This window comes from Equus przewalskii, chromosome 10 (assembly GCF_037783145.1).
Source record: "Equus przewalskii isolate Varuska chromosome 10, EquPr2, whole genome shotgun sequence".
NCBI classification, from domain to species: domain Eukaryota; kingdom Metazoa; phylum Chordata; class Mammalia; order Perissodactyla; family Equidae; genus Equus; species Equus przewalskii.
Window position 1 is genome coordinate 17,955,448 of NC_091840.1, and position 14,391 is coordinate 17,969,838.

The 14,391-nt window shown below is 38.4% G+C and overlaps 1 protein-coding gene across 1 annotated transcript in view; it reads left to right on the forward strand.

Annotated features, from left to right (window-relative positions):
* NSF (N-ethylmaleimide sensitive factor, vesicle fusing ATPase) overlaps positions 1–14,391 on the forward strand; it is a 142,469-nt gene that overhangs the window by 42,460 nt on the left and 85,618 nt on the right. The window lies entirely within an intron of this gene.

A 14,391-nucleotide genomic window follows, 5' to 3' on the forward strand; every position in this document is an offset into this window, starting at 1 on the left:
GTCATAGAAATATTTGTGTTTGTTCTATTTTGTTCATTTATTTAATCGAGTATATTTTTCTACAGGACATATTTAGAAATTTCACCTGACTCTCAAGATCCACTCTGAGTCAGATTTACCCTTCTAAATAATCTTTATCTGTTAGACTGTGGGCATTGTTCTAATATTAGCTGCTGCTGCTTTTTATTGTGCTGTTGCATTACCCAATTAGTATATCTTCATACCTAGTAAATGGATAGTTAACATGTTTTTGAATTAGATAAGTTTGATCCAAACAGACAAATGCAGGATATGCATAGGAGTTTCCACATCGCATACAAAGAATTGCGCTATTCATTTAGCTATTTATCGCTTTCTTCTTGAAGGTTTATTTAATTTATCTGTGTGTGAAGTGGCTTTATTTGCCCTACTGGAAATGCTCTCATGTCTGTTTTCATATCCATATCACAGGTTGGATTGGAATGTGAGCAACAGAATATCTGAGAAAGGAATTTATAACATAACAGCTTCTGGCAGACTGTTAGTATAAAAACAGTATCCAAAAAACTGAAAGAAGACGAATCTATTACTCTCCTCACCTCCATCATTCTTTATAGTTAAATTGCTACTGGGAGATAAAAGTATATTCATCATGGTGGGGGAAGAGCTGCTTTCTAGGCGCTAAGTGCTTGGTTCTGTTAGCCTCCTATTGTTGGGAGCTTTTCTGCCCGGTGGCTTACTGATAAATTACCGGCACAGCACACACCTGTTCGCTGGGTAAAGGTCGAGTTTGGAACTGGATTAAGAGAAAATGACAGAGACCCTCATCACCTGAGGTTTATACACCTTGAAATGGCAACAACATACTTTTTAATCTGAGAGATACAAAGGCCAAGTTCATAAAAAAACATAATTTTAATTTGGAAAGTAGTAAAAAATGTGGTAGTTCACTGTGTTGGTAATGTGTGTTTTGATATACAATTAATCCTTAAAGCTTTTTGATCAAGACATAGAAATATCATTTACATATATTTTGGATCTAAGCAGAGATAAAAGGATGATTCCAAATGTTCTAAGTTATTCTTGTGGAATATTTTTACTGGTTTTCAAGACTGAGCTCTGTGCAGAAAGAGTATAATGATTCTGTTTCTTTGAACATTTATATTATTCAGCCAACAGGTAGAAAAATAACTGCTTCTGTAATAAGCCATATCTTTTAATCATATTATAAGGATTTTCTCACAGTTTGGAAAGTATTGAGGATTCGGTTATTCAGAGGCTAGATTCCTGTTGCTGCGTGATCCACACCCTGCTCATTAGGGCTTCTGTCGGCTTGGGGAGACGATGTGTAAAGGAGTAAGATTCACATTGGTCAATTTGTGACTTTTCCAGCTGTTTAAGAGTTTGATATTAAAACAGATTTGGAATTTCTGAGTGAATTTAATCTGTGTTTCTATAATCCATATTGAAATTAGTTGAGTTATAATAGTATGCTTTTTGTTGTTGTTAACATGTTTTTTGACTAAGGACCGTGGATTTGAATTTTGTTTGTGAGTGCTATTATCCAGGACCTTTTTTATGGATTTATTTTTCTAATATTTTTACACTAATTTAATTAGGCAGAAATTATTTCTGTCCTTTTTAAAGAGCAATATATTTTTTCTTTTTATGGCTTTTTGCTATGAAAAAGTATGTTATCAATTTGATTTAAAAGATAATAAGTTTAAGGCTACCTTAGGTTTTGAGCTGAATTGAGACACATTATTTTCTTTATTCTGAGTGAAGATTCTCAGTGTCCTAAAGCTACTTTTTTATGGTAAAATGACTGAGAAATAATTCTCTTGCTATGCATGTATCTTTCCCTGTTTTCCAATAGGGGCTCCTTTTTTCCTTTGAAAATACTTCATTGTACTGCAAGTACAGTGTGGTTTAAAGTTCTTATTAGGCTTTGGTAAAGGCAGATAAAGGTATAAATTACTACATTTGGATAGAATATAAAATAATATTCCACGAGTCCTTTTTGTATATACCCCATGTTCTTTTCCCTGCCAGGTGAGAACAAATTGGCTGATTTTTCCTCACTCTGTTAACAAAATAGATAAACCTATATAGTTTGGGGATTCAGTTGGACACTGGGTATGATTGGCTAAATCAGTTCAAATGGAAGAAAAATAGTGATTAGAAAAGAATAATTTATGTAGGTTATGGGGCTGTTTTGTTTTGTTTTAAGCAGAGAACTTTTGTACTTTTGGCTTGAGACTAAATCATTATCTTTACCATAGAGTCTAAAGTTATATCTACTTTATAAACAGGAATCTTAACTAAATGGATCTTTTTGCCTATATATCAAAGTTTCAAGTTCACAAAGTGATAAATTTAGAATTCTTTTCTGTCGTTTTTATAAGACTGATAATGATGCTTCTAGGTAATACAGTTCTTTCCTTTTGCTTGTAAAACTTCATGTTGCTTTTCAAAATTGAAAATGTAGTTTAGATACATACAGAATGCTGCTGATGAAATATAAGAAGACTACAGGACTAACCAGAGGCACATAATTATGCAGTAAAATGAGTGCTCAGATGAGGTAGTATACATGAAATAAGTGTCCTAGAGTTTCCAGTGTGTTAGTTTCTTTCGTGAAGTACTTTCAAGTACATAGTATATACCTTCCTATTTTTATAATAGTAAATTTTTATAGAATTAAAATTAAGGAAAGCCTTAAGGGGGAAGAAAGTCACATATATCCCTACAGAGGTAGAAAGTCTGTGTGCAGAAATAGGAAAAGGAATTACTTAGGGGAAATATCAGTTTGGACTTTTGTTTTTGTTGTTGTTTTAATCAGTGTAGCTCTTTAATTCTTCCTTCTCTGTAGTAGTGGGACACCCAAACCTGGGCAGGGCAGCTCTTCCTTGGAAGTATATGGAAGCATTCACAAAGAAAACTAGACCTCTGCCTTGCACTTAGTGGATACCAAATAGCTTGTTAGTTAGAATGTCCTCAAACCCCCATGATGATAGACGTTTAGTTAGGGATGACCTTAGGGGCTGGTCTGGTAGCGCAGTGGTTAAGTGCGCACATTCCGCTTTGGCGGCCCAGTTCGGATCCCAGGTGTGTACATGGCACCGCTTGACAAGCCATGCTGTGGCAGGCGTCCCACATATAAAGTAGAGGAAGAAGGGCAGGCATGGGTGTTAGCTCAGGGCCAGCCTTCCTCAGCAAAAACAAGAGGATTGGCAGCAGATGTTAGCTCAGGGCTAATCTTCCTCAAAAAAAAAAAACAGAATGACCTTACATCCTTACTTTGTGGGATAATAGCAGCACCTTCTTCCCAGGGTAGAAATGTGGCCATCAAAAACTGGTATCTGGAATAAACTCAGCAGCTGATTGCTGTCCTTGAGCATGCTCAGGTGTCGGCTGAATATATGCTCTGTTCAGACATTGGCCACACTTATTCCCTTGTGTGCAGTTCTGTGGGGAGTGCTCAGGATAACTGATTGATTGATTATCTCAGTTCTCCTTGTAGCTCTTTTGTTGGCAAAGATCGTATTTCTGCAAAGAAACTTCATTTTTCAGCATCCCTGGCAATTACCTCTAAACTGTAAATGTCAGAGCAAAAAAACAAAAAACAAAATCTTTTCAAAGAACAGTAGAGTAATTGTTAAAGAATTAGTCAGTGTCTCTTAGGACAAGGTCCATGTTTATCCAAGGAAAGGGGCTTTGGCAGGAGCTATCTGTTTTAGAGCTAGGAGGAAAAGGATGTAGAGACTTAAGGCCTCTAGCTTCACACTGTCTTTTGGTGGATCTACACCTTGTCGATATCTAGGCCACCTAGTGGGAGGAAAGCCACTTGTTATGGTCTTGTGCCCCCATTCTTTGGAACTGACACTGTGTTCTTTTTGGTCCCCTTTCCCCTGTGCCTCCCTCTCTAAGCCTATTTTCAATTGTATTTTTAAGATTTCTTTTGAAATTCTAGAGGAAAGCAACTCTTTTTCTGCCATCGTAAGAGAAAGTGCAGTTACTCTATGAAGTAGAGCTGCCGGGAAGATAAGGGGCCTTTCAGTCACATGCAGACATCTTTCACACGCTAAGAACAGTGCAAATAAAATACCGGAGCAGAAAGGGCACTAAGATTTTGTACATGCCATATTTGGGAGAGAGGGAGTTCTTGCTAAGATTAACATAAACACTGACACTCTTGAAATGCATTTTCACACCCCCACTCATGAGGAGAGATTGCAATTTAAATGGGGGTTAAGACATCTAGCCGAACTCCAGGGCTCTGTAAAAGGAACCCTAAGGCTAAAGAGCTTATCTGAAATTTGAAAAAAAGAAAAAAAAAAATGAAGCTTTCTGACATTCATCTTTTTCCCTTGTATTAGTCATAACTTGCTTTTCAGCTATATTTTAGGTTTTGAATGCCAACCTGACATCTGTTCAAGTCTGCCTGTAATTTATTAGGAAAGGAAAAGAAAGCCCTTGCTCACTAGTTAGAGATGCAAAACTTCCCCTTTCTGCTTTTCCACAAAGTACTTATAGATAATACTTGGATATGAGAAATGTAATTATTTAGTAATTTACTGATTCTAGCCTTAAGTTGGGAAATTTATAATTTTTTTTTTTAATTAGAAGAAAATAGCTTCTGACTGTGTGATTTCCAAAATCTCTAGAGCAGGATTTAGAGATAAAGCACACACCCTAAAAAATACCATAGGTACGTTTTTGCAAGCTGAAATTTTTAACCTTGAGTTAATTTTTCCATTGGTCTTAACTTTTTAAGTTAAATTTACTTACATTTGAATAGAAATAATGTAGCTGTGCTTATAACTCAAACTATGTATAAATTCAGTTAGCATTTTTTATTTATAGACAGACTTTAGAAATAAGTCTTTTGGGAAGACAGAGCTGTCTGTAGAGTCACCAGTGGGTTTGCTGGCAACTGCAGTTGAGTTACAGATCAATAATCGGGTCACTCTAAGGTTGAAGTCTAAGTTTGAACCTAAATGTCCACCAGTAAGGAAATGCGTAAATAAACTATGCTACGTCTTCCTGTCCTCATTAGGGAATACAGTGAAGCAGATCTTAAAATTAGATAGCTCTAAATGTAGACATGTTTGTTATAATAAAAAAATATGAAACAAAGTAAATGTATTATAAAACTCTATAGAGAGTTTTATAATGTGTGTATGTAGTTTTTTAATATGTATCTATAGAGATACATATTAAATTGAAAAAAATGTTCACTTCTATGAAAGGGGAGTTAGGATGGGAAATACAGGGAGATTTTTGTTGTTTTACTCTGTGTCTGAATGTTTTACTGTGATCTTATATTTTTCCTTGTGTAATTAAAAAACAAAAAGATAGTATCACAGGCTGTTTCTCTCTCCTGGTGGCTCCACTGTCAGCAGAACGAGGGAGCAGGGGAACAGGTGTGTCCAACTGACTCCATGAAGTTTCTGTGGAGGAGAAGAGCTCTGGGGCAGGGGCCTGGGTCCCGAGGGCTTTCATGGCAGCCCCGTACAGAGGGAAGGCAGAAGTGCCTGTCCTTTTCTACTGAACAGATAAAGATTTCTTCATTTTTGCATTGTAGTAATGGGTATAAGTAGTTTGTGTTCCCTCCAGACTGTGAGAACATTTGCATGCAGGCCTCTAAGCAGCCGTGGCAGCGTTAGAGGAAAGAGTGGGAGAAGAGTGACTTGAGGGAGGGCAGAGTTTCTGATGCGAGGAACTGCGCTTGAATTTGGTCAGTCTTCGAAACCTTTCCACTGAGGAGTCTAACTCACGTAACTCCTGCAGTGAAACGGTTGGTGTTTGTTCCTGTTTTACTCCCATATTTAGATTGGTGGTGATGATGATGGTGGTGATAGCTAATACTTATATGGTGCCAGGCACTGTTCTAAGTGCTTTACATATATCAACTTATTTAGTTAATAAGTTAACTAACAAGTTTCTGAGGTAGATATCTGTATTATCCCCAAGTAACCAGTAAGTGGTGGCGTCAGATTTGAACCCAGGCAGTCTGGCCTCAGAGCCCATGCCCTTAACCCTTATATTGTTCTTCTCCCACAAAAGCCCCCATGTAGAACCATCAAAATTGGCCTTTTCAACTCTACTTCCAAGGTGCTCTTCGAGGGAGTTAGAGTCGAGGATCTTTTAGCTGTGTCAGCATTGACGTTTGGGGCCAGGTAATTATTTGGCGCAGGGCACTGGCTGTCCTGTGCATTGGAGGATGTTTAGCAACTTTACTGGCCTGTACCCACTAGATACCAGATGCCCGCCGCCACCGCTGTAGTGGTGACAACCAAAAATATCTCCAGTCATTGCCAGATGTCCCCTGCAGGGCAAAATTCACCCTTGGTTGAGAACTACTGATGTAGTACAGTCCCCTGGCGCCCTCTCTGTACAGATGCAGAAACTGTGGCCCGAGGTCACGAAGCAAGTCACAGGCAGAGCTAGGACTAGAACTTGCTTCTCCTGAGTTGGGAATCCTTAAAGGAGGAGAAGGAAATGACTTACTGAATTTGTAGAACTAGTAAGGGGCAGAGTTGAGATTGGAAATCGGGATGTCTGGTTCCAGAGTCTGTATTCTGAGCTGTCTTTCTCGATATTGGAGAAATGAGCTAAGAATCAAGTAGTCAATAAAGTCCTGAATTTTATATAAAAAAATATCCAATGATGAGTAAACAAGTTCCACTTTTGCTTTTCTTCCTTACGTAATTCTCAAAGAAACTTATAGAGCTTTCCATATATAAAAGTTCTAAGAACTCAGTCATAACAGGTTTGATGGGGGAAGAAAGAGAGGAATTATTAAAACACTGAAGATCAACAGGTCTGGCCTCACCCCTACTATTTCCTATAGGCATTTATAAATGACAGTGTTAGCATTCAGAAATTATTCAGTGCTTTAGTAATTCGGTAGAATTCTACATATTGAGTATTTATAGAGATAGTTATAAACTACAGAAATCTGACCTTTGTGTTTAGATGTTACAAGACTATTGTTTGAACTTTTCCAGCCTCTCTTCCTCTGCTAGAGTTAAACCCCTCCTTCTTCTTTGTCATCCTCCTCTTCTCCCCCCTCCCTCCTCCTCCTCCTCCCTCTCCTCCTCCCCCAGCTTTTTTCTTCTTCCTCTTCTTCTTCTTAAGATTGGAGGCATTTTTCAAAATCTCAGATTTTTGTCATGGCAGTGAATATATTGGCTGAAAGCACAACGATCACTTTATCTGTTCGGGTTTTAAAATTTGAGTGGAGTAACTCTCAACTGGGATTTCTTAATTTTCTTGCTTCTGGCAGATTTTCTGGAACTTGAATGTGGCAAAAATCAGTGGACTTATCTTGGCCTGGAGTAAGAAGTATACGTGCTCAATATATGAGAGTAAATGAACTCTCTAAGACACTGAGAATTTATAAATAAACTACTTTTCCAGTAACCTGACATTCAAATTGTCATGAGCTCAAGAGACATGAAGAGTTGGTGGTAGGACTGTAATGTCTGATACCTAATAACTCTAGTCCACTTTCTTCATATGTATTTTGGCACCTATTGTAGCATAATACAGGAAGGAAGTTCCTATGGGTGTGTCAGAAGCTGTGTTAAGTGAACTGTCAACTTAGAGATGGACCACAAATGTTAAAATTAAACAATCATTTAGAAGTTAAACAACATGACCTAACAAGTGATATCTATCCAAAGAGCTTGAAACCAGCAATTCCAAAAGTCCATGCACCCCAATGTGCATTGCAGCATTATTTACAGTAGCCAAGACGTGGAAGCAACCTAAGTGCCCATCAACAGATGATTGGATAAAGAAGATGTGGTGTGTGTATACACACACACACACAATGGAATACTACTCAGCCATAGAAAAGAACAAAATCATCCCATTTGCAACAACATGGATGCACCTTGAGGGAATTATCTTAAGTGAAATGAGCCTGATAGAGAAAAACTTCATGACTCCACTCATGAAGAATTTAAAAATGCAGACAAAGAGAACAGATTAGTAGCTACTGGGGGAAACGTGGGGTGGGCGGTGGGCACAAAGGGTGAAGGGATGCACTTACAACATGACTGACAAACAGTAATGTACAACTGAAATTTCACAAGATTGTAACCTATCATTAACTCAATAAACATTAAATTAAAAAACAATAAAAGTTAACGTGCTTCACTAGAAAAAAAAAGTCACTATGATAAAGTGCCAAATGAGTGGCATAGGTGATAGCTCCTAGACGAATTTTAAGAGAGCATCACAGAAGACTTCGTGGAGGAGGCAGAGCTTGAGTGAGGCCTTAAATGCTGGCTGATTTTGGATAGGAGTGGGGGAAGGAATGGTTATCCATCTCCTGGGAAGAGTGACAGACTAAGCAGGGTGTACAATTCACAACTTAGCCCAGTCTACCAGAACTGTGGTTGGGAAGAAGCAGGAAATTAGATTTAAAAGCCAGGTTGGGGGGCCAGCCCAATGGTGCAGCGGTTAAGTTTGCACATTCCGTTTCGGTGGCCTGGGGTTCGCCGGTTTGGATCCTGGGTGTGGACTTACAGACTGCTTGTCAAGCCATTCTATGGCAGGCGTCCCACATATAAAGTAGAGGAAGATGGGCACAGATGTTAGCTCAGGGCCAGTCTTCCTCAGCAAAAAGAGGAGGATTGGCAGCAGACCTTAGCTCAGGGCTAATCTTTCTCAAAAAGAAAAAAAGAAAACTAGGTTGGGCTTCGGTTGTGGAAAGCTATGATTCAGGAGATGAGGACATTCTTTTGCAGGTACTGTTCCTGTTTACCCCTCCAGACAGACTCAGGTGCTTCTCTTAAGCTTCCCCTGCACCCTTTGTGTACTTAGACTCTAGCTCTGTTCTTACTGTATTATAATTATTCATTTGCATCATACTCATAAGGCAGAGTTCCCAACCTCAGGATTTTTGAGATTTTAGGCTGGATAATTCTGTGTTGGGGCGGGGGAGGCTGCCCTGTTCGTTGTAGGATGTTTAGTAGCATCTCTGGCCTCTATCCACTCGATGCCAGTGGTTCCCGTCTTCCCCCCATGTAACAATCAAAACTGTCTTCTCTGAATGGCAAAGTTGCCCTGCATTGAGAACCACTGCTCTGAGGCCTTTGAGGGCAAACTGTAATGTCTTTTTATCCACATATTAAATTCAGGGCTGTTTGGAATGTGGTCAACAGACCATTGCTGGACCGTGAACCATTATTACCAGCCTACAATAAGATAAATAATAAAATTGAGAGTAAGAATTTAGAAAGTTTTTAGCAATTTAACATTGCCACAATGTTTTTTATTGTATTTTACAAAAATATTGGTCTGCCACGTATTATATGATTCCATTTCTATGAAATGTCTAGAAAGTAGATGAGTGGTTGCCTAGGAGTAGAAAGGAATGGAGAGTGACTGCTTAATGGGGACGGGGTTTCTTTTAGGGGGATGAAAGTGTTCTAAAGTTGATTGTGGTAATGGTTGTATAACTCTGTGACTATACATTGAATTGAATGCTTTAAATAGGTATATTGTATGGTATTGAAATTATATCTCAATGAAGCTGATATAAAGAGTGTGAAGATAAAAAAATATATATATTGGTCTGCAATGGATTGGAAGCTTAAAAGAAAAAGACCCCTGGACCTTAGCATAGATAGTTTGAGAAGCACTGACCTTCATAAATATTTGCTACATGAATAAAATTTTTGAACAAATGGTTATAACAAGAAGTCATTGGGGAATTTTCAGCAGTAGAATAAAGCAATTAAAATTAACGTTATAGGATAGTTAATTTGGTTTTCTGTGTGAAAAGGTGAAAAACTGAATAGTCTGGGAGACTAGTAGAATAGAATTGTCCAGTTGTGTGGTACTTAGAACCTGGATTAGGATGGTGGCAGTGAGAATGGAAAGGGAAGAAAAATTTGAAAAGGATTACAAAGGCGAAATTGGCAGAATTTGGTGATTAATTATTGTGGGTGACAGAATTGGACATGAGACTCAGGTCTCAGTGAGAAAATGTTAGAAATAAGAAAATCAGGAGGACCTAGTTTGGGGGGTGTGGAGAATATATTGCACTCTTTTCATTACCACGAAAAGAAACTGGAACCTGAAGTGAAGCTAGAGAGGAAGCATTGCTGATATTTTTATTTCCTGAGGGCCAGCGTCAATCAGTCTACGTACATATGTTCAAGATGCACACTGTTGAGCAGTCTTTCTTGAAATATCCTCTTTATGTTGTTTCTCTCACTCCAAGGGTTTCTGGTTTTCCTTATACCTCTCTGTCCCTTTTCAGTCTTTTTTGTGTCCTTTAAAATTTTGAGGTTCCTCAGGAGTCTGTCTTAAACCTACTCTTTTCCTCACCCTGTAATTGTTCTCCTCAAAATTGATAGCATCCATTTCCGTAGCTTCAATTAGTATCTTAATGGCATTAACTCTCAAATATGCGTATTCTGTCTAAGTCTCAGTGGCTATCTCATGATCATTCAGTAAGTTCAAAGTTAAACTTGCTCAGTGCCGCCTCCATCCTCCCTAAACATGCTCCTACTTCTGTTTTCTGTCTCACGCAATGCTCTAGCTGGAAATCTGGGCACCTTCTTTACCTCCTCTCGTTCCCTCACCACTCATTTCCATTTGGTCACAAAATAGACCGTGCGCTGCAGTCTCCTCAGGATCTCAGATCTGTCCCGTTCTCTCCATCTCCCCCGCCACTGCCTTCCTTCAGGACACTATTATCTCTCGCCTGAATTGCTCCCTAAGCCTTCAGCCTTGCCCTTTTCTAATCCATTCTCCACACTGTAACTGGAGCAATTTTTATAAAAAGGCAAGTCTGATCCTGTCACTCCACTGGTTAAACTCTTTAGTAGCCCTCCTTAACTCCTTCCGTGGCTTACAAGCCCTATGTGGTCTGGCCCCTGCCAGTCTTTCCCGCCTTTTCTCTCAGTCTGTGCCCCCTCCCCCATGCTCTGGGTTCCAGCCAACCTGTGCTATTTTCAGTTCCTCTAATTTGCCATGTTCTTCTCTCTTACCTGTATATCCAAGGGTATTTTTTCACCATCTTTTTATTTGTTTCCTGTTCATCCTTTAGGCTTCAGCTTTGATCTCGCTTTTTCCAGAATGCTTTGGCTTTACTGCCTCTCCTGTGCTTTCCAATAATTTCGTATGTTCTTTTATACATTATTACATTGTAATATAGTTGCTTATTTATACATTATTACCTTGTAATATAGTTGCTTATTACGTGTCTGTATTCCAACCCTCCCCACCCCCATGTCTGTAGCCCTACAAGCATAATATAAATTCAGTAAGGAAGAGACCTTGTTTTGTTCATTTTGATCACTAGTGTATCTTCTGCTCCTGGTGTGCTGCCTAGCTCATAATGTGAGTTTTCAAGAAATGAATAAATGCCAAGAACTTGAGTGATCTCAGTTGTAGAACACTTAGACAGTTAGACCCAAATCCTGTTCTCATCATGCTTACAGCGTATTTGGGAATAATGCTATATTTGCTCATTTCAAAACATCCCAGTATTGTGTAAAGCATAAGGTATATTGTGAAAATTAGCAAAGCAGGGAACATGGGGAAGCAGCAGAAGCATTGAAGAAGTAAAGACTTGAGCCATGTCTTTAAAAGTCAGAGCAGATATGATGTTTATAGTTTTTTCCTAAATCTGTGTAGGTCCTCTTAGATTCCTTCTTTTTAAAAAAATAAAAAAAGATTGGCACCTGAGCTAACAACCATTGCCAGTCTTCTTTTTTTTTTTCTTCTCCCCAAAGCCCTCCAGTACATAGTTGTATATTCTGGTTGTAGGTCCTTCTGGTCGTGCTATGTGGGATGCTGCCTCAGCATGGCCTGATGAGCTATGTCATGTCTCCGCCCAGGATCCAAACTGGTGAAACCCTGGGCCACCAAAGTGCAGTGCGCAAACTTAACCACTCGGCCACAGGGCCGGCCCAGATTCCTTCTTAATCTAGGAAAGACTTCTTGTATTGGTCCCAAATGGAACTAGGCTCCAGGGATAAGAAGGGGAAAAGTGTTTTGCTTAGGCACTTGTTACCTGCCATCTGCTTCGTTGGGAACTGCCATTCTTATGTGAGGGTGCTAAACAACAGTGTTCAAACTTAAGGGCATCAAGTCAGTATTGTGTGTGTGCGTGCATGCGTGCGTGCATGTAGGCATGCACATGTGTGTTTTCTATTTTACAAATTAGAAGAGTGATACATCCTTGTACAACAACAGATATGCAGAATAATAAAAAGTGAATTTTACCCATCCCAATTTTACTCCCTCTCCTAGAGGTAGTCATGATAAAGTGATTGGTATGAATCTTTTCAGACCTTTTCCTAAGCATTTGTACACATATATGTTTATGACTCTGTGTATTCATGTATAGATTTATTTTTCTGTTGAAATAGGATCATACTAGTCACTGCTCTATGCTTTTTTCTTTACTTAATAGTGTATCTTGGACTTTTTTCTATGAAAGAACATATAGATAACATTTTATTTTTCAAAAAGATAAATAGCATTAGCAAAATTATATCTAGATAAACCCTGTAATGGTAGATTAGCATCTCTTCCTCAGCAGGAAGAAGCTCTTGGGCATAGCGAAACATAGCTGGCTATGAGCCTGCCACTACCACTTATCACTTGTGTGGCCCTGGTCCTCTTAATGCTAAGGGCCTTGGGCCCTAAACTTTCTGAGCCTTGGTACCCTCACCTGCAAAGTTATTTACTTTGTATGTTATTGTCAGGGTAGCATTAATGTGTATAAATTTTCTAACACAGTACTTGGTTCACTATAAAACACTCTGTAGATGGAAGGTGATTGGTATCACTATATTGCCAAAAGCTACTTTTATAGCTCTGTGAAAGGCAAAATCTTTAATCCATTACCTTTAATCAAATGTTTAAATATATTTCCTTATCTTAAACTTTTGTTGCTGTTGAAAATAGCTAACACGCCTTAGATTATCCTCTTATGCTGTTTTGTAATTACCCATTTTGAACAGTGTTTGTTGATAAGGTAGTCAAGGGGACACTTAGAAATATTTTTTCTTTATTTGTGAACTCATACTTTGGCTGATTTATATTTACTTTTTATCACATTCCATCAGAGTTGATAAATGCTCTACGCCTTCTATAAATCTTGTCAGTTTCTTACATGTGATGTACTAACTGAGATAAACAGCAGCCATCTTGATAGACACAATAGAGAATAGGATGTTGCAGGAAGGAAAGTGGAAGAAAGAATTAGCAATAATGTTGGCCAAAAGCTGCCCAGAACTTAACACAGTACTGTTTAGGAGAATACTTCTACCATGATTCAAACAAGACTTTTCTCAGTTCCATGTGATTTGTCACTGGGAGCAATCTACCTTTGATAATATATTCATAATTTAAAAAAAACAGCCCTGCAAGAAACTTAGGTTTTGCTTTTTAAATAATTAGCATGGTGTTCTTCCAAGTTTTTCAAAGATGTTAGAGTAGACAGCAGTGAATCCCTTCCATATATCAAAGTTATTGTGGATAATGTATTCAATACTCAAAGATTTATTTGTGACTAAGTTCTTCACTAACACCTCTGGCTTTAATATAGTACCTTTTCTCTGGGCAAGTAGTAGTTTGAGACCTATTCCAGAGTGACTGAAAACTGTTGTATAAAGATATACACATCAATAGCTTGAATTTCTATATTGTTTATACGTGTATTTACTCAAATTTATCCACAATGATATGATTTTTTCTTTAAAAAGTGCTTTGATTTTTAAAATTCTGCATAGAATCCCGTCATGAGGGAGAAAACTTAGCAAGACTTAAGAGCCTTTTGATAATGAATGGTTACCATAGGATAAACCTATAATTAGTATGCTGCTAATCCACATGTTAGATATATTCAATCAAATCTCAAGTATAGGGGCTGGCCCCGTGCCCGAGTAGTTAAGTTTGCGCGCCCCGCTGCAGGCGGTCCAGTGTTTCGTTGGTTCAAATCCTGGGCGCAGACATGGCACTGCTCATCAAACCACGCTGAGGCGGCGTCCCACATGCCACAACTAGAAGGACCCACAACGAAGAATATACAACTATGTACCAGGGGGCTTTGGAGAGAAAAAGGAGAAAATAAAATCTTTAAAAAAAAAAAAAAATCTCAGGTATACATAGGAGAATTATCCAAATTGCAGATTATTAGTGCATTTCAGGGACATTTCCATGGTGATCCACAACCACTTTTTTGCCTGACACTTTTCCTGTGTTACTGGACTTTTCTTTGTACAAAACTTCTCTTTATTGGTTCTTCTTGCTTTTCTGTCTGTTCCCTGATTATTTTGGCTTCCTTTGTAACTCTTCGTTTGGCAACCAATAGGGAAGACTTACTTTACTGAATTATAAATTCTCTGTAGTCTGATCTTTATCTGTCTGTGGAAG